The following is an 18957-nucleotide window of genomic DNA, read 5'->3' on the forward strand; positions in this document are numbered from 1 at the left end:
ATCTATCTTACTCCTAGTGAGATAAGCCTCTACATCCTTACATTTGTCCTCTAGCCATCCCTGCTTAGCCATTTGGCACTTCCTGTCGATTTCATTTTTGAGACGTATGTGTTCCTTTTTGACTGCTTTATTTACAGCATTTTTATATTTTCTCCTTTCATCAATTAAATTCAATATTTCTTCTGCTACATAAGGATTTCTACTAGCCCTCGTCTTTTCACCTACTACTAGTCACTTTATAAATTCGACAATATAGTTGATTTTATTAAGATGATCATCTCGCCCTGTGTAGGTTCCATTAAAAAATTTCATAAGAATGAAAAAACGCTTGATCAACGCTCCAACTCTCGAATCATATGCTTGGTATTCTCAGTCTTGCATGCACACGCTATGCGACACGTCGTCCATATCAAATTGATAGGCTAATTAATTAATTTGATCATGAGATTTCCTTTTTCCTGCAGTTAAATTACACTCGCCTGGTACCTATTACAGAGTCTTGCCTGATGTCTCTGGAGGCTTCCCACAGGCTAGGTAAACACTTCCTCTGATACCAGTACGGCTGGTAACGGCTGTAATAGATGACTACATCCATCGCTATTTGGATTCTGTCTCTCGGTTTTCTTGACATGCTGGTGCAAGCAAGTCACTTAGCATTCTGGTATTCTGTTCCGAAAGTAATTCTGCTGAGATCTGTCGGTCTATGGGGGGCAGTACGATGTTTCACTCTCTTCTCCATCCCTAGATTGCTTACGAACAGCTGTCACCAGGGCGCGAACCTCCTCCTGAGCGTCAAGGCTGTACGCTCACCTTGCCGGATAGCTGTTAATGATTCCAGACCCTCAAAAGTTGTCCTGTTCTTCCCAGAAGAACTCGCTGCATAAATGTCGATGGGGTAAATACTGGAACGTTGAAAAATATGCTTCCCCTCATCCCTCCAGTAAACCGAAACATTCTGCGATTTGTTTTGCAATATACCGGGAAGGCTGACACATGAGCAATAAAAATAATACCTGCCTACTGGCCGCCACATCCCAGACGTGTAAGAGTCTGCAGATCTGTGTTTCCCTCACAATACAGTTCTATAGAAGTGTTTCTATTGCCTACCGCCAAATTAGTGGGCGGGTGATCCGAGAACTCTAATCGGAATCCCTGGAGGTAACTCTATTGAGAACTGACATTTGAAGCTGACCGCAGAGGGATTCTACTGCCACCAACTTACATTTCGCATAAGGCCCACGAAGATAAGATCCGTGAAGTTAGCGCTCACTGGGAAACATGTAGGTATTCTTTATCCCTCGCGTTATTCACATTTGGAATAGGAAAGGAAATGAAAAGCAGTGGTACAGCATGCACCACGTGATCGCTTGCCAAGGAACCATATGGATGTAAATCTAGTCTACCTATTAAGATGTCACGCAATCCAGTTATACGCTCACACAACTCACGGAAGAATGTTAGCTCTTATTTATCGAGGAAACAAAAGACAGAACTACTGCTGTTGATTGTCCCGAGACGTGTATAAGAGGTTGTGATATTTTTGCCAAATGTACTTAGAAGAAACGGTACAGGGCTCACTTCTCAACTACCCCAGTCATCAAGGTGTGGTTTACCTGCTGTATTCTCACGAATCTACCTGCTTCCATACATGTAGAATTAGAATCCACCTGATTTCAGTGAGTAAGCCAACTTACGGACCCTTGCTAATTATCTCGAAATCCCATCATGTTCTGACACCAATATTCCGCCAGTTATAAGGCTAACAGGTAGAGAGCTATCGCAATGAGAAAAAAAGCTCACAAAAGCACAGGAGGGAATTAAAACCATGCAGGGTATGCATGATAGGCACAAAGAAATTCTGAAGCATAACACCTACAGTTAATCTATGTCGAATGACTGACTATAAATATCCCTGCTGTACATGACCTAATATCGTTTATCGTATTTCTGTGACTACCACGCTAGAAATACGACAGTGTGTTGGTGTCCAAGTATTTGTTGAGAGCACAATGCCTCTCTCCTCGTTATTTTTGTAACACATAACTGAATACAACTATGAACTACGAAAGCTTTGCTAACATCACCTGGTAGAGAATTCTATAAGGTATTACTGCTTCCCTCTCCTCTGATATCTAGTGAAACACCATATGCATGCTGACATCGACCATATGTGGCGATGCTATCAAGTACACATGTGTTACTCCACTGGAACAAGTGGCCAGTGATCGAAATTGCTGGCACAGACTAGTGTAAAGTTTCGTCCCCTATACTGTAGGGGGACCATATTCCACAGACTACCAATCACAGGAGAGGGTCTCTGTGTTGTTCTTTCATAAGCAGTTTGGTACATTGTTCTTTCTGCTGTAACACACCAAAGCAGTGTGTGACTGCAGCTTTGTACACCGCCATACGTTTTGTTTTTCCTCCACGACTTTCGGGTCTGTGTCAGATGCTAAATCGACGTTAACATGTTTTGATCTACTGGCTCTCACAAAAAGCTGAACATCACATGGTATAAACTATGCTGCTTCCACAACACACAGGATGGTTGAAATAAGAGAGGTGGTGTTTCTTACTGACATAAAGTTTGGAAGACTTCACAACATATGGAAACTGGAAGAGTTTGGAGCTTTTTCAAACGGCTTTCTAAAGATGATGACCTCTTAATTTAATCTTCCGCAGTGACGAAGTGGCTGATGTCTCGGTCTTCTGTTTCGATTGATTCCTTATATCGTACCTTGTACAGTATCACTTTCCAGTGCTGGCCAACAATGAAAGATGTTGCTCCCACCAACGCTCTCTCCATCTCAAACAAGTAGTATCAGTCAATTATTATGTCATAATCAACGTGTGCTAGTGGACAGATGGGATGGAAAAGACAAAACTGATATGGGACAATGTACTGTAATAGGCGCCACTGTTGATAGTGCAATCAATTTTAGCAATTTTACCACTGTTTCCGCAATTCGAACGCCGACCAACGACATGACAGCATGCTCCTCAATTTCTGTATCATCGCTAAACTACCTTTACTGCATACTAGATTAAGAGAATAGATATATGACTGGGCAGTACATCCATTCATGATTAATTCTCGCATTCTCAGGATAAAGTTGGACACTGAAAGATGGTATTTGACCTACCCTTCCTACAACTCTGTCACCTATTTAATTTGCAGGTGACTAGAAGTAGGAGGCCGCTACATTCCAGAAGTCTCGAGAAGGAGCAGAGCCACCTGAGTCTGTAACTACTGTTCAGTGAAGACTGTTCCACATCAATCTTACTCATGACACCAATCAGAGTGTAGAAGATCTCTCCAGATGCGCGCATGTCGAGGAGGTTAGCACCCGTTATTGGTATACAGTAAACCTGAGAGTGCTGTGACAATATAACAGGCGGATTACTCATGTGGAGCTCCACATGGATGGAGTTTGAAGCATTTTACGTAACTCAACTGCCTTATAAATTCTTAAGTGTTGTTCTTGTATCTGCAATCAGTACCAAAAATTTACTGAGAGAAATTATTGTAGAACATAAACACTTACCCTCCTAAGGATACATAGTTCTGCACTTAAATACGTTAAAATGTTAAAATCAAGCGGTTTCCATGATATTAGTCATGAGGACTGCAATGCTCTTAATGCCGTAATGCAGGACATATGTGTCCAACATCTGACCGACATCCTCCCTGCAAGTTATCCATCCCACTCACTATGGTGACAAACGTTAAAAAAAAGAAAAAAACAAACTCTTTGCGATACAGGTGAATATCAATTTTCTGAAGGTGATGGTTGGTTGGTTGGTTGGTTTGTGGGATTAAAGGGACCAGACTACTAAGACTACTATGGTCATCGGTCCCTTTTTCCAAAAAAACTAAAACCACCCAAAGAGAATAAAAAACGAACAACACGAAAGACAGCAGACGAAACAGGACAATAAATGCTCTGACAGAGGCCAGACAAAACAAATTAAAACACACAGTGTGACGGTGGTTGGCCGACCATAGAGAAAAAAAGTGGAAAAGCCAACCACCAAGAACACATTAAAACTCAGTTTCAAATCATAGGCTAAAAGCCAGAATCAACACTAAAAAACAAACACTCAGATTAAAGGATAAAAACCCCCTGCCCAAATAAAACGCAAAACCAAGTCCACCATGGCAGAGTCATCTAATAAAAGAGCAGAGAGCGTGCCAGGCAGCGCAAACGTCTGCCTGAGCACAGATAAAAGTGGACAGTCCAACAAAATGTAGACCACTGTCAACGCCAAGCCGCAGCGGCATAGTGGGGGGTCCACACGGCGCAATAAGTGGCCGTGGGTCATCCGTGTGTGCCCAATGCGCAGTTGGCAGAGGACGACCGACTCCTTGCGAGAGACTCGCAAGGAGGAGTGCCACACAGTCGTCGTGTCCTTGACAGCACAGAGTTTGTTAGGGGTGGCCAGACCGCGCCATTCAGCATCCAAAAGGGAGATAACTTTGCGGCGTAAGACTGCCGTCAAATCAGTCTCCGGGAGGCCAATGTCTAGAGTGGGTTCACTGGTGGCCTCTTTCGCCAGGCGGTCAACATTCTCATTGCCAGGTATCCCAACATGGCCAGGGGTCCAAACAAAGACCACAGAGCGGTCGCAATGGGCAAGAGTATGCAGAGACTCATGGATAGCTATCACAAGACGAGAACGAGGGAAACACTGGTCGAGAGCTCGTAAACCGCTCAGGGAATCGCTACAGATCACGAAGGAGTCACCTGAGCAGGAGCGAATATACTCTAGGGTACGAAAGATGGCGACCAGCTCAGCAATGTAAACGCTGAGTCCCCTAGAGTTAGTGCATAACCGACACGACCAGCAACCATCGAGCCGTCAGTGTAAACAATGGCAGAGCCCTGATACGTGGCCAGGATGGAATAAAAGTGGCGGCGGATGGCCTCTGGAGGGACTGAATCCTTCGGCCCCTGTGCCAAGTCGAGCTGAAGGCAAGGGCGAGGAACACACCATGGAGGTGTACGAAAAGTGGCCGGAAAAGGAGGTGGAACAGTGAAAACCCTAAGCCCAGAGAGAGGCTGGTCTTATGCAGACCGCGATCGGAAAACCTGACCGGGGCCGACGTTCTGGCAGATGGACGACCGATTGCGGGAACAGGAGACGATTGTTTGGATGCCCAGGCAAGCTAAAAACATGGGCAGCATAAGCGGCCAGTAAACTTTGGCACTTTAACCGCAATGGAGGGACACCTGCCTCCACAAGTATGCTGTCCACTGGGATGGTACGGAAAGCACCAGTGGCAAGGCGTATCCCGCTGTGGAGGATTGGATCCAGCATCTGCAGCGCAGATGGGCATGTTGAGCCATAAGCCAGGCTCCCATAATCCAGACGAGACTGTATTAACGCCTGGTAGAGCCATAGGAGAGTAGATCGGTCGGCGCCCCACCTGGTGTGGCTCAGGCATCGCAGAGCATTTACATGCCGCCAACGCATCTATTTAAGCTGCCTCATATGAGGCAGCCAAGTCAACCGGGCATCAAAAACTACGCCCAAAAACCTGTGTGTCTCAACAACAGCAAGAAGTTCGCCATCAAGATAAAGCCGCGGCTCTGGGTGAACAGTGTGTCGCCGGCAGAAATGCATAACGCAGGTCTTGGCTGCCGAAAACTGAAAACGATGCGCTACAGCCCAAGACTGCGCCTTGCGGATTGCGCCCTGTAGCTGACGTTCAGCAGCTGCAATGCCAATAAATCTGCAGTAAAGGCAGAAGTCGTCAGCATACAAGGACGCTGAGACAGACGTTCCCACCGCCGCAGCGAGCCCGTTAATGTCTATTAAAAACAGACAGACACTTAAAACATAACCCTGTGGCACACCGTTCTCCTGGACTTGGGAGGAACTATATGAGGCCACTACTTGCACGCGGAAGGTTCGATGTGACAGAAAATTTCGGATAAAAGTCGGCAGTGGACCCCGAAGACCCCATCCATGAAGCGTAGAAAGGATGTGATGACGCCATGTCGCATCGTACACCTTTCGCATGTCGAAAAAGACAGCCACCAGGTGCTGACGGCGGGCAAAGGCAGTACGGATGACCAACTCCAGACTCACCAGATTGTCGGTGGTGGAGCGGCCTTTACGGAACCCACCCTGAGACGGAGCCAGAAGGCCCCGAGACTCGAGTACCCAATTCAAGCGCCGGCTCACCATCCATTCAAGGAACATGCAAAGAACGTTGGAGAGGCTAATGGGACGGTAGCTATCCAACTCCAGAGGGTTCTTTCCTGGTTTCAAAACGGGGATAACAATACTTACCTGCCATTCCAACGGAAACTCCCCCTCGACCCAAATACGGTTGTAAAGGTCGAGGAGGCGTCGCTGGCAGTCCACTGAAAGGTGTTTCAGCATCTGAAAGTGGATGCTATCTAACCCAGGAGCGGTATCAGGGCAAGCGGCGAGGGAACTGCGAAATTCCTACTCACTGAATGGAACATTGTACGATTCTGAATGGTGGGTGCCAAAAGAAAGACTCCGACATTCTACCCGCTCTTTAATGGAGCGGAAGGCCAAGGGGTAATTGGCAGAAGCAGAATTCAGAGCAAAATGCTCTGCCAAGCGGTTTGCAATGACATCGGAGTCAGTACAAAATGCTCCATTCAGTGAGAGCGCAGGGATGCTGACAGGAGTCCGATAGCCATAGAGGCGTCGAATCTTGGCCCAGCTCTCCTGCTTGCTTTGGTGGATAAGGCGGCGGGCCCACGCACGCAGCCGTTTGAAGGTGATGAGATGTTCAATGCAGGGATGTCGCTTGTGACGCTGTAGGGTCCGCCAGCGAACTTTAATCGCCTCAGCGATCTCAGGCAACCACCAAGGCACAGTCCGCCGTCGAGGCCACCCAGAAAAACTGGGAATTGAAGAGTCGGCGGCAGTAGCCATGTTGGTGGTGACTGAGTGAGCCATCGCATCAATGTCGTCACTAGAGAGAAGCTGAATAGCGGAAATGGAGGAAACAAGACCCAGTCAGCCTTATTCATAGCCCACCTCCTGGGGCGCCCAGAAGAGTGACGCCGTGGCAGTGACAGAAAGATTGGAAAATGGTTACTACCACACAGATCGTCATGCACACTCCATTGGACAGCCGGTAAGAAGCGAGGGCTACAGATCGAAACGTCAATGGCGGAGTATGTGCCATGCGTCACACTGAAGTGTGTGGAGGCACAATCATATAAAATCGAGAGATCGAGCTGCGCAAATAAATACTCAACTGTGACGCCTCGACCTGTCGCCACTGACGAACCCCACAGAGGTTTTTTTTTTTTTTTTGGTCATCAGTCTACTGACTGGTTTGATGCAGCCCGCCACGAATTCCTTTCCTGAGCTAACCTCTTCATCTCAGAGTAGCCCTTGCAACCTACGTCCTCAGTTATTTGCTTGATGTATTCCAATCTCTGTCTTCCTCTACAGTTTTTGCCCTCTACAGCTCCCTCTAGTACCATGGAAGTCATTCCCTCATCTCTTAGCAGATGTCCTATCATCCTGTCCCTTCTCCTTATCAGTGTTTTCCACATATTCCTTTCCTCTCTGATTCTGCGTAGAACCTCCTCATTCCTTACCTTATCAGTCCACCTAATTTTCAACATTCGTCTATAGCACCACATGTCAAATGCTTCGATTCTCTTCTGTTCCGGTTTTCCCACAGTCCATGTTTCACTACCATACAATGCTGTACTCCAGACGTACATCCTCAGAAATTTCTTCCTCAAATTAAGGCCGGTATTTGATATTAGTAGACTTCTCTTGGCCAGAAATGCATTTTTTGCCATAGCGAGTCTACTTTTGATGCCCTCCTTGCTCCGTCCGTCATAGGTTATTTTACTGCCAAGGTAGCAGAATTCCTTAACTTCATTGACTTCGTGATCATCAATCCTGATGTTAAGTTTCTCGATGTTCTCATTTCTACTACTTCTCATTACCTTCGTCTTTCTCCGATTTACTCTCAAACCATACTGTGTACTCATTAGACTGTTCATTCCGTTCAGCAGATCATTTAATTCTTCTTCACTTTCACTCAGGATAGCAATGTCATCAGCGAATCGAATCATTGATATCCTATCACCTTGTATTTTAATTCCACTCCTGAACCTTTCTTTTATTTCCATCATTGCTTCCTTGATGTACAGATTGAAGAGTAGGGGCGAAAGGCTACAGCCTTGTCTTACTCCCTTCTTAATACGGGCACTTCGTTCTTGATCGTCCACTCTTATTATTCCTTCTTGGTTGTTGTACATATTGTATATGACCCGTCTCTCCCTATAGCTTACCCCTACTTTTTTCAAAATCTTGAGCAGCTTGCACCATTTTATATTGTTGAACGCTTTTTCCAGGTTGACAAATCCTATGAACGTGTCTTGATTTTTCTTTAGCCTTGCTTCCATTATTAGTCATAACGTCAGAATTGCCTCTCTTGTGCCTTTACTTTTCCTAAAGCCAAACTGATCGTCACCTAGCGCATTCTCAACTTTCTTTTCCATTCTTCTGTATATTATTCTTGTAAGCAACTTCGATGCATGAGCTGTTAAGCTAATTGTGCGATAATTCTCGCACTTGTCAGCTCTTGCCGTCTTCGGAATTGTGTGGATGATGCTTTTCCGTAAGTCAGATGGTATGTCGCCAGACTCATATATTCTACACACCAACGTGAATAGTCGTTTTGTTGCCACTTCCCCTAATGATTTTAGAAATTCTGATGGAATGTTATCTATCCCTTCTGCCTTATTTGACCCTAAGTCCTCCAAAGCTCTTTTAAATTCCGATTCTAATACTGGATCCCCAATCTCTTCTAAATCGACTCCTGTTTCTTCTTCTATCACATCAGACAAATCTTCACTCTCATAGAGGCTTTCAATGTATTCTTTCCACCTATATGCTCTCGCCTCTGCATTTAACATTGGAATTCCCGTGGCACTCTTAATGTTACCACCGTTGCTTTTAATGTCACCAAAGGTTGTTTTGACTTTCCTGTATGCTGAGTCTGTCCTTCCAACAATCATATCTTTTTCGATGTCTTCACATTTTTCCTGCAGCCATTTCGTCTTAGCTTCCCTGCACTTCCTATTTATTTCAATCCTCAGCGACTTGTATTTCTGTATTCCTGATTTTCCCAGAACATGTTTGTACTTCATCCTTTCATCAATCAACTGAAGTATTTCTTCTGTTACCCATGGTTTCTTCGCAGCTACTTTCTTTGTACCTATGTTTTCCTTCCCAACTTCTGTGATGGCCCTTTTTAGAGATGTCCATTCCTCTTCAACTGTGCTGCCTACTGCGCTATTCCTTATTGCTGTATCTATAACGTTAGAGAACTTCAAACGTATCTCGTTATTCCTTAGAACTTTCTGGAAACACAGAGGGTTATGGGCGTTAAAGTCGCCCAGTAAGAAGAAAGGTGGCGGCAATTGGACCATCAGAGCAGTCAGGACATGCTGTGCGACATCACCATCCGGTGGAAGGTAAAGAATGCAGACAGTAACAGCGTCCACAGCCGAACAGCGACAGCCTCTAAAGCTGTATGTAGCGGGACAGACTCGCTGTGAAGAGAGTTCAGGACATATATGCAGACGCCTCCAGACACCCTTTCATAAGCTGCCCGGTTCTTATAATAACCCCGATAGCCACGGAGGGCGGGGGTTCGCATTGCATGGTCATTGGTCCCTTTTTCCAAAAAAAAAAAAAAAAAAAAAAAAACCAACCAAAGAGAAGAAAAACGAACAACAGGAACGACAGCAAACGACACGGGACGTGGAATACTCAGACAAAGAACAGACAAAACAAAGTAAAACCACACAGAGTGTGGCGGTGGATGGCCGACCATAGGGATAAAAAAGGAAAAGCCAACCACCGAGAACACATTGATAACTCGGTTTAAAATCGTACTCAAAAGGCCAGAATCAACAGAAAACAATAAAATAAAACAGAAACACTCAGATTAAATGATAAAAACCCCCTGCCCGAATAAAACGTAAAACTAAGTCAGCCATAGTAGAGTCATCTGTTAAAAGGGAATTGAGCTGATTGGTTGGTTTAAAGATCAAAGGGACCAAACTGGAAAGGTCATTGGTCCCTTGTTTCATAAAAACACAGAGCACAGTGAAACTATCCAACAGTCAGGCGAAACACTAAAATAAAAATTCCTGGGGAAGAAAAGCTCCAAGGTCAATGGTAAGACAACACATAAAACGGAGCACAACAACAAAAACAACACAGAGAACAGAGGTAGAAGGAATAAAAACTGTACAGCAGAGGACTGTGGCTGGCTGATCACGAAAATAATAGTATGAGCCAGCCACTCTGGAACACATTAAAACCTCCAGCCAGATTAAGATGGTGTCGAATCACAAGACGAAACGAGGTAAAATATACAGCACAAAAGAGGTTGACGCAATAAAATGAGAGGGACCTATAAAAGCCACTTGCTCGAATACAATTTAAAAAACGATCTGCCATAGAGACATCGTCACCTACAAGAGTGATAAATCACCGAGGAGATTAAAAGTTCGCCTGAGGGCGGTTAAAAGAGGATATCCCAACAATATATGGGCCACCATCATGTTTCACCACAGCGACAATGAGGGAGGTCCTCTCGACGCAGCATATGACCATGCGTCAGCCATGAGTGACCAATGCAGAGCCTACACAGAACAACAGAATTCCTGCGAGAGGCCCACATGGAGGAACCCCACACAGTCGTGGTCTCCTTAACTTGCTGCAGCTTATTAGGAGCAGACAAAGTGCACCATTCGTTTCCCCACATTCCCAACACCCGACGGTGAAAAACCTTTCAGAGATCAGTTGCCGGTAGGCCGATCTCCAGCGTCTGTTTGTGGGTAGCCTCTTTGGCTAACTTGTCGGCGAGTAGTTTCCCGCTATCCAACGTATCCCGGGGTCCATATGAACACCACCGAATGACCACGCTGTTCAAGAGCGTGAATGGACCCCTGGATGGCACCAACAATGGGATGGCTTGGGTAGCACTGGTCAAGAGCCTGCAGACTACTGAGCGAGTCACTGCAAATGACGAATAACTCTCCAGTGCTGGTACGAATATGCTCAAGGGCACGAAAAATGGCTGTCAGTTCTGCGGCGTAAACACTGCAGCCTTCCAGCAAGGAGCGCTGGACGACATAGACCCCATACAGCCATCAACCATCGAGCCATCAGTATAAATAACGTCCGAGTCATGGTATGCGTCGAGGAGAAGACTGCTGGAGGAACTGTATATTTTGGCCATCGGGAAAGTTCCAGCCGAAGCTGCGGTCGACGAATACACCAAGGTGGCGTATGTGGATGGACCTGAAAAGCAGATGGAAGAGGTAGAGACTCGAGTTCACTAAGGAGTGACCGAACACGGGTTCCAATGGTATGGCCTGATCACGGCCGCCAGTGTGGGATATGGATTGCCGCATGAGAGAAAAGAAGACGGTAGTTAGGGTAATGTGGACAGCATAGTTGGCTAAAAGTTGTTGACGCCGAATGTGGAGTGGAGGAACACCAGCCTCAGCAAGTAGGCTATTAACAGGGCTGGTGCGGAATGCTCATGTCGCCTGTCGAACCCCACAGTGGTGAACGGGCAACGCTGAGGGCAATCCTGAGCCATACGCCACACTCCCATAATCCAGTCGGGATAGCACAAGGCCTTTGTAGAGCTGCAGAAGCGTATTACGATCTGCACCCCAAGTTGTGTTGCTGAGGCAGCGGAGGGCATTCAGATGCTGCCAGCACTGACGCTTGAGCTGACGAATATGTGGAAGCCACGTAAGCCGGGCATCGAACAGCAATCCCAGAAAACTGTTAGAGTCAACAACTCTGAGCATGACATCCTGAAGATAAAGCTCAGGGTGGGGATGGACAGTTCGACACCGACAAAAGTGCATAACACAATTCTTTGCAGGAGAAAATTGAAACCCATGGACTAGGGCCCACGCCTGCGCCTTGCGTATGGCTCCCTGCAACCTATGTTCTGCAACACTAATGGTGGAGCATCTGAAAAAGATGCAGAAATCGTCAGCATATAACGTGGGTGAAACAGACGACCCTACTGCTGCTGCAAGGCCATTAATGACCACAAGGAAAAGGGGCACGCTCAATACAGAGCCCTGTGGAAGGCCGTTCTCCTGGATATGAAGTAAACTATGGGATGTGCCAATTAAAACGCGGAATGTCCGAATAGATAAAAAATTCTGAATAAAAGTGGGAAGAGAGCCTTGGAGAATGCAACGTGGCGAAAATATGGTGCTGCCACGTCGTGTCATATGCTCTGGAGACGTCAAAAAGATGGTGATGAGGTGCTGGCGCCTGGAAAAAGCAGTGCGGTTTGCAGACTCAGGGAAGACCAAAGTATCGGCGGTGGAACGGTCCTGACGGAAGCCGCTCTGGCATGGAACCAGAAGACCCAGAGACTCGAGCAGCCAACACAGCCGTCGACTCACCATACGTTCCAGCAGCTTGCACAGAGTGTCAAGCTGATGGGCTGATAGCTATCCACATTAAGCGTGTCCTTACCAGACATCAGCACCGGAATGATGGTACTTTATCGTCACTGCGACAGAAAGACACCATCGCCCCTATGCGGTTGAAGATGGCAAGAAAACATCGCTGACAGTCCGGGGACAGGTGTTTGAGCATCTGATTGTGGACGCCGTCTGGCCCAGAGGCTGTATCGGGGCACTGTGCCAGGGCGCTGTGGAGTTCCCACGAACTAAATGGGGCGTTATACGCCTCAGGGTGGTGAGAAGCAAAAGAAAGCCGTTTGCCTTCCGTCCGGCGTTTTAGTGCACGAAACGCAGGTGGGTAATTCCCCGATGCAGAGGCCCAAACATAGTGCTGTGCAAAATGCTCGGCAATTGCATCGGCATCGGTGGATAGCGCCCTGTTGATGGTAAGCCCTGGGACACCTGTAGAGCGCTGCAATCCAAACATGCACCGAATCTTCATCCACACCCGGGAACATGATGTACGGGAACCAATGTTGGAAACGTACCGCTCCCAGCACTCCTGTTTCCGCCTTTTGATGAGCCGCCGGGCCTGAGCACGGAGACGTTTGAATAAAATGAGGATCTCCAAGGACGGGTACCGCTTATGTCGCTGAAGAGCCCGCTGACAGCGACCTCCGGAGACCGCCAAGGCACTGTCTTTCGGCGGGGGCACCCTAAAGAACGAGGAACGGCACGTTCTTTAGCGGAAACAATCGCTGTAGTCAGTGTCCCACATCGATGGTACCGTGGGGGAGAGAGTCAACAGTGGCAGGAGAGGAGAACGTGTCCCTGTTTGCCTTGCTTAACGCCTATCTAGGCAAGCGTTCAAGGAAGCGAAGCTGGGGTAGTGAAAGGAAGCTGGGAAAATCGTCACTACCACACAAGTCGTCATGGACTCTCCTGTGGACCGATGGTACAAGCCCTGAGCTGCACAACGACAGATCTATGGCAGGGAACGTGCTATGCTCCACACTTAAATGTGTGGCGGCGCCAGTGTTTAAGAGGCAGAGTTCGAGTTGGGAGCTGAGATTCTCGACATCTCTGCCTTGGCCAGTAATCTTCATTCCACTCCACAGGGGATTGTGGGCGTTAAAATGCCCCAGGAGAAGAAACGGCGTGGGGAGTTGGGTGACAAGTGCAGCCAATTCGGTCAGGGAGACTGCACCACCTGGAGGGAGATAGACACTGTAAACGTTTATGTCCTGGGTAGTCCTTACTCTGACAGCCAGAGCTTCCAATGATGTGTGAAGGGGCAGAGGAACACTGTAGACATAGGTTAGGACATACACACAGGCTCCACCTGACACACTATTGTAAACACTATGGTTACAATAATAGCCCCTGCAACCATGAACGACATGGTCCGCATTGCTGAGAACCAGGTTTCCTGGAGGACAATGCTGAAAGCAGGTCTCATGCTTAGAAGCTGTCGTAGCTAAGGGAGATAGCTAAAATAACCGCCACAATTCTACTGGAGGATTGTACAAGGCGTGTCCTGTAGGGGCATGAAGGCAGTGAAAATCCAGGTCATCAGGGGACGCAAAGAGCTTGACCTTATCCTCAGGAAGCGGAGGCGCGGAACCACTGGGTCCTTTTTCTTCTTAGAGAGCTTCCTCTTCTCTCTCTTGTCTTTGGGAGGAGGGTTCGCATGCTGGGAGGGCTTTCTTGACGTATTGCCAGGAACAGAGGAAGAGCGTGAAGGCCTTCGACCAGCAGCTGGTGGCTTCTTGAGACACTGGCTAGTGAGACACTGGTAAAGTCCTTGGAAGGGACTGTCCTAAGGGACCACTTCCGAATCAGTGAGGCTGGAGGAGGCTGTTGCCTCTCCAGCTGATCAGCCGGAGAAGGCTGGTGCCTTTCCAGCTGAGACGTGGGGATGGATGTCCCCAGTTGTTCGGGGTCCACTGCTCCCAAACCGGGTGTTTTGGGATTAGTGGAGACAGAGTGGCCCCTACCAGCGGTGGGGCAGGCGTAACTTTACTGTTCTGCAGGCCAACTGAGAAGGGAGTCTTTGAAGGAACTGGTGGCGACAGAGTTACAGCAGCATAACTCCTCAACATAGGTTTTTGTTTGAGTTGTTCTAGCTGCTTCCTTGCCTCTTGGTAAGTCAAACGGCCCAGGGTCTTAATTTCTTGTATCTTCCGCTCTTGTTGGTAGACTGCACAGTCTGGCGAGCAGGGAGAATGATGCTCCCCACAGTTAACGCAGGTGGGAGGCGGAGCACATGAAGTATTAGGATGTTAAGGTCGTCCACAATCACGACACATGGGGCTGGCAGTTCATCTGGAGGACATGTGTCCGAACATCGAGCACTGGAAGCATCGCATAGGAGGCGGGACATAGGGCTTGACACTGCACCGGTAGATCATAACCTTGACCTTCTCGGGCAAGCAGTTGCCCTCGAAGGCCAGGATGAAAGCACGAGTAATGACCCTATTATCATCAGCCCCCTAAAGACACGACGGACAAAGTGAACGCCTCGTTGCGCCAGGTTCTTCCTTAGCTCGTAATCAGACTGTAACAGGAAGATAATCCCCTGGACCAAATTTAAGGACTTATGGGGAGTGATGCTAACGGGGATGTCACCGAGCTTCTCACAGGCGAGTAATGGCCGTGACTGTACAGATGAAGCTGCTTGTATCAGAATGGCCCCACTCCTCATTTTGGAAAGAGATGTCACTTCCCCAAACGTATCTTCAAGATTGTGAACAAAGAAGAGAGTCTTAGTCCCCAAAAACGAATCCCTATCGGTTCTGCTGCACACAAGGTAACACGGTTTATACGGCTCCTGTCTGTCCGCAGCCCTATGTTCCTCCCATGGCGTGGCTAGGGAAGGGAACGATTTGCGGTTACATGTCACAGCATTAAATTCTATCTCACCGCGCTTAGAAATGTTGTGATCCTGCGACCAACGGATTGAGACGTCACCCGCTTCTTTGCGGTGCATCCGCCCCGATGCCACCCACTCCGACCAGGGTCTCTCCCCACAGGCGCCACCCAGCCACAGGAAAGACCACCTGGCAGGATGGCCGTTGCCGGAAGTCCCGATGCCCCAGAGAGACGATCATCTACTACTTGGCTTACGTGGAGAGGTGTCAGCTCAGGCATCGGCAGTACGATCCCTGTGTTGTCAGGGGGCTACAACCTAGAGGCTACATGACGAACCCACCACAACGGGGTGGCTACCGTGCTGGATTTTGGTTGCCATGGGAAGTCCATAGGTATCGTGGATGCAGATGGTGACGCACTAATGATGAACTTACACAATCCATCAGGTGTGAATGCCCAAAATGAGGAATGGAGGGTGCAGTTACGACGCCAAGACGATAAAGAGTACCAAGGCCTCAGGGCACAGAGGGCCGATGGGGCACCACGTAAGTTGTACTTCCCCAAAAGGCTTGTACTTCTGTTGAATTTGGAAAAATGGAGGTCAAACCTCGATGGGGACCATAACATTAAAGGCCGAAACAGTTGAGACTCCTTTCTGTCACCTCTTACGACAGGCAGGAATACCACGGGCTTATTCTTACCCCCGGACCGGCAGGGAGGATCGAGCAAGAGAGATGGTGCTCTCTGCAGTTGACACAGATGGGAGTGAAGTATCAGGATGGGATGGACGACCACAATCGCGACATATAAGGCTGGAAGCACAGCAGGAAGACACTTGAAGCACTGCATCGAGGGAGGAATATATGGCTTGATATCGCAGTGGTAGACTATCACCTTGACCTTCTAAGGCAATATGTCACCCTCGAAGGCCAAGATGAAGGCACCAGTGGCAACTTGATGACTCCTCGGACCCTGTCGGACGTGCCGGACGAAATGGTCACCTCATCGCACTAAGTTGATGGGCAACGCGTTATCGGACTGTAGAAGAACATCGCTGTGGAAAATAATGCCCTGGACCATATTTAAGCTTTTATGCGGAGTGATAGTAACAGAAACATCCCCAACCTTTGTACAAGAGAGCAAGGCTCGTGACTGGGCAGAGGATACTGTTTTTATTAAGACTGACCCTGACCGCACTTTGGACAAACCCTCCACCTCCCCGAAATTGTCCTCTAAATGTTTTACAAAGAAGTGAGGCTTTGCAGACACAAACGATTCCTCGTCATCTCTGGTACAGACGAGATACTGGGGCCAATGCCTTTCGCTGTCATTCATAGCCTTTCGTTCCTCCAATGGTGTGGCCAGGGAGGGGAACGATTTGGGGTCATACACATTAGCCGTAAAGTGAGCTTTGGAACGCTTAGAGACTGCTGGCAGCTGGCCGTCAGCGAGAGGTGAAGTAGCACGCTTCATTGCGGGTCATCCGTCCTGATGCCACCTACTCTGACCAAGGCCCTCCCCATGGGCGCCACCCAGCCGCAGCAATAGCCACCTGGCAGGATGGCCATTGCCGGGAGTCCTGATGCCCCAGGGAGACCGGCATCTACTACTTGGCATACGTGGGGAGTTAACGGCGCAGGCATCAGTAGAGCGATCCCTGTGTTGTCAGGGGGCTACAACCAACAGGGGACATGGCGGCCCCACCACAACGGACTGGCTACCGTGCTGGATGTTAGGTGACATGCGGTCCATGGTCGTCGTCAGTGCAGAAGGTGACACTGCACAGTGCAAGGTGGAAAGTGCACGCTGGAACGTATCCATGCCCAAAAGATGGTGAGTGGGCAGCACTGCAATGCAACAACAAACAAGCTGGTGAAAGGTCTGATCGCAAGTTGGACACAATGCACCAATTAAGGCGCCCTTCCCCAATCGGCTCGCTCTTCGGAAGAATTTTGAGATATGGAGGTCAAACCCAACAGGGGACCATCACATAAGGCCGAAACGTTTGAGGCTCCTGTTAGTCACCTCTTACGACAGGCAGGAATACCGTGGGCCTATTCATACCCCCGAACTCGCAGGGGGGTCTACACTTGTCTTTGGTTTCCTGAGTTGGAGTGGACTCGCTGGCTTGCAACAGCGTCAGTATATGGCGATGTACTGTGTCTTAATACACCGTAATGAGGAAACAATTTTTTATTGTGATTATTTGCTTGTTTCATTGTTCTCAGTTTGAACCCATCTGTAACAGTCTAGCATCCTGTAGATTCTTCGCTTAATATTGGTTCTTTGGGAATTTTGTAATACCGCTTATGTGGGATAATTGGTGTATAGCTTTTAAGAGTCTGCCATTTCAGATCTTCCAACGTTTCCCTGACGTCCTCGAGTCAAAGATAGCTGTTAGACAATACTAATTGTAACCTCAGGCATTTTGCAGACGACACAATGTGTAACCAAGTAATGTTGAAAAGAGGTGCACAGATTTTTTATCAGAAATTAATAACATTTGGTGTTGTTCAGAAATTTAAAACTGTGCACGTCACAAAATTCATAAAACGGATATTCTGTGACTAGAATGTCACTCAGTGAAAACTAGACTCTTTCACCCCATACAAATACGTGATTGCAGGAGGTATGAAATGCAAAACCCCATTGTGAGTGAAAGAAAAGGACGAGTTTACGAAACACTCATGCGACCCAGAGTAAAAGATTGTTGAAGTCTGTGGGACCCATACCAGATAGGGCCCACAGGGGATGCTGAAACACAGAAAGAAGTGTCACCTAGGTGATGATGAAGCTGGTCTCGTAAAGTAGAGGTCTACAGTTACCCCTCAACCTAATCTCGATGGAAGTAGAGGACGGGGTAATAATTGTCCACGCTGAATTAAATGAAATCTCCTTGAACAGTTCCATGAAGCTCTCCAGGATGACCGCCGCCCCACTAGGTGGTGGAGAGATTGAAGACGCCCTCTTGGCCCTGCTGGCGGAATTCTGAATCTCAGTAAAATCTGAGGGGGGGGGGGGGGGGGGGAGGTATCCCACAGAACCTACTGGTGATACTTCACCCTGGCTGAAACTGAAACAAGCCACAGCAGGACTTCTGAAACTGCGACCTCAGTTACTACTTTCGTCAAGCAATTGACTAAATACGCGGTGCCGGAAACAACAATGAGAAATTTAAAGTTAAAGTTCCTTTAACATAGACACAGGGGTTTAATGTTCAATAAACAGATTGACCTATTCTTAAGGAACCCAACAACTTAACAAATATGTGCTTGTCTGTGACAGACCTGGAGGGCGGCAGGTGGCTTAAACACCATCAACGAACTCTAAACAGTCAGGAGAAGCAGAAATAAGGCTTTAGTAACAAAATTTTCAAGATTTACTATGCTTTAAAAAAGTATGTCTGGCCAAGGTCGTAAGTCCTCCGCTCAGTTACTGCTATACAGGCTGTCTAGTAGCCCACAGAATCAAAAAATCAGTTACAGATGCCGATGCACAAATTGCGGTAGCAGCCATTAAAACAAAGGAGTTTTTCGCTGCGACAGGGCCTTCTCATGAAATTTCAATCACCAATTCTCTCCACAGAGTGTGAAAATGTTTTCTTGGTGCCTACATA

The sequence above is a fragment of the Schistocerca gregaria genome, chromosome 4, assembly GCF_023897955.1.
Source record: "Schistocerca gregaria isolate iqSchGreg1 chromosome 4, iqSchGreg1.2, whole genome shotgun sequence".
Classification (NCBI taxonomy): domain Eukaryota; kingdom Metazoa; phylum Arthropoda; class Insecta; order Orthoptera; family Acrididae; genus Schistocerca; species Schistocerca gregaria.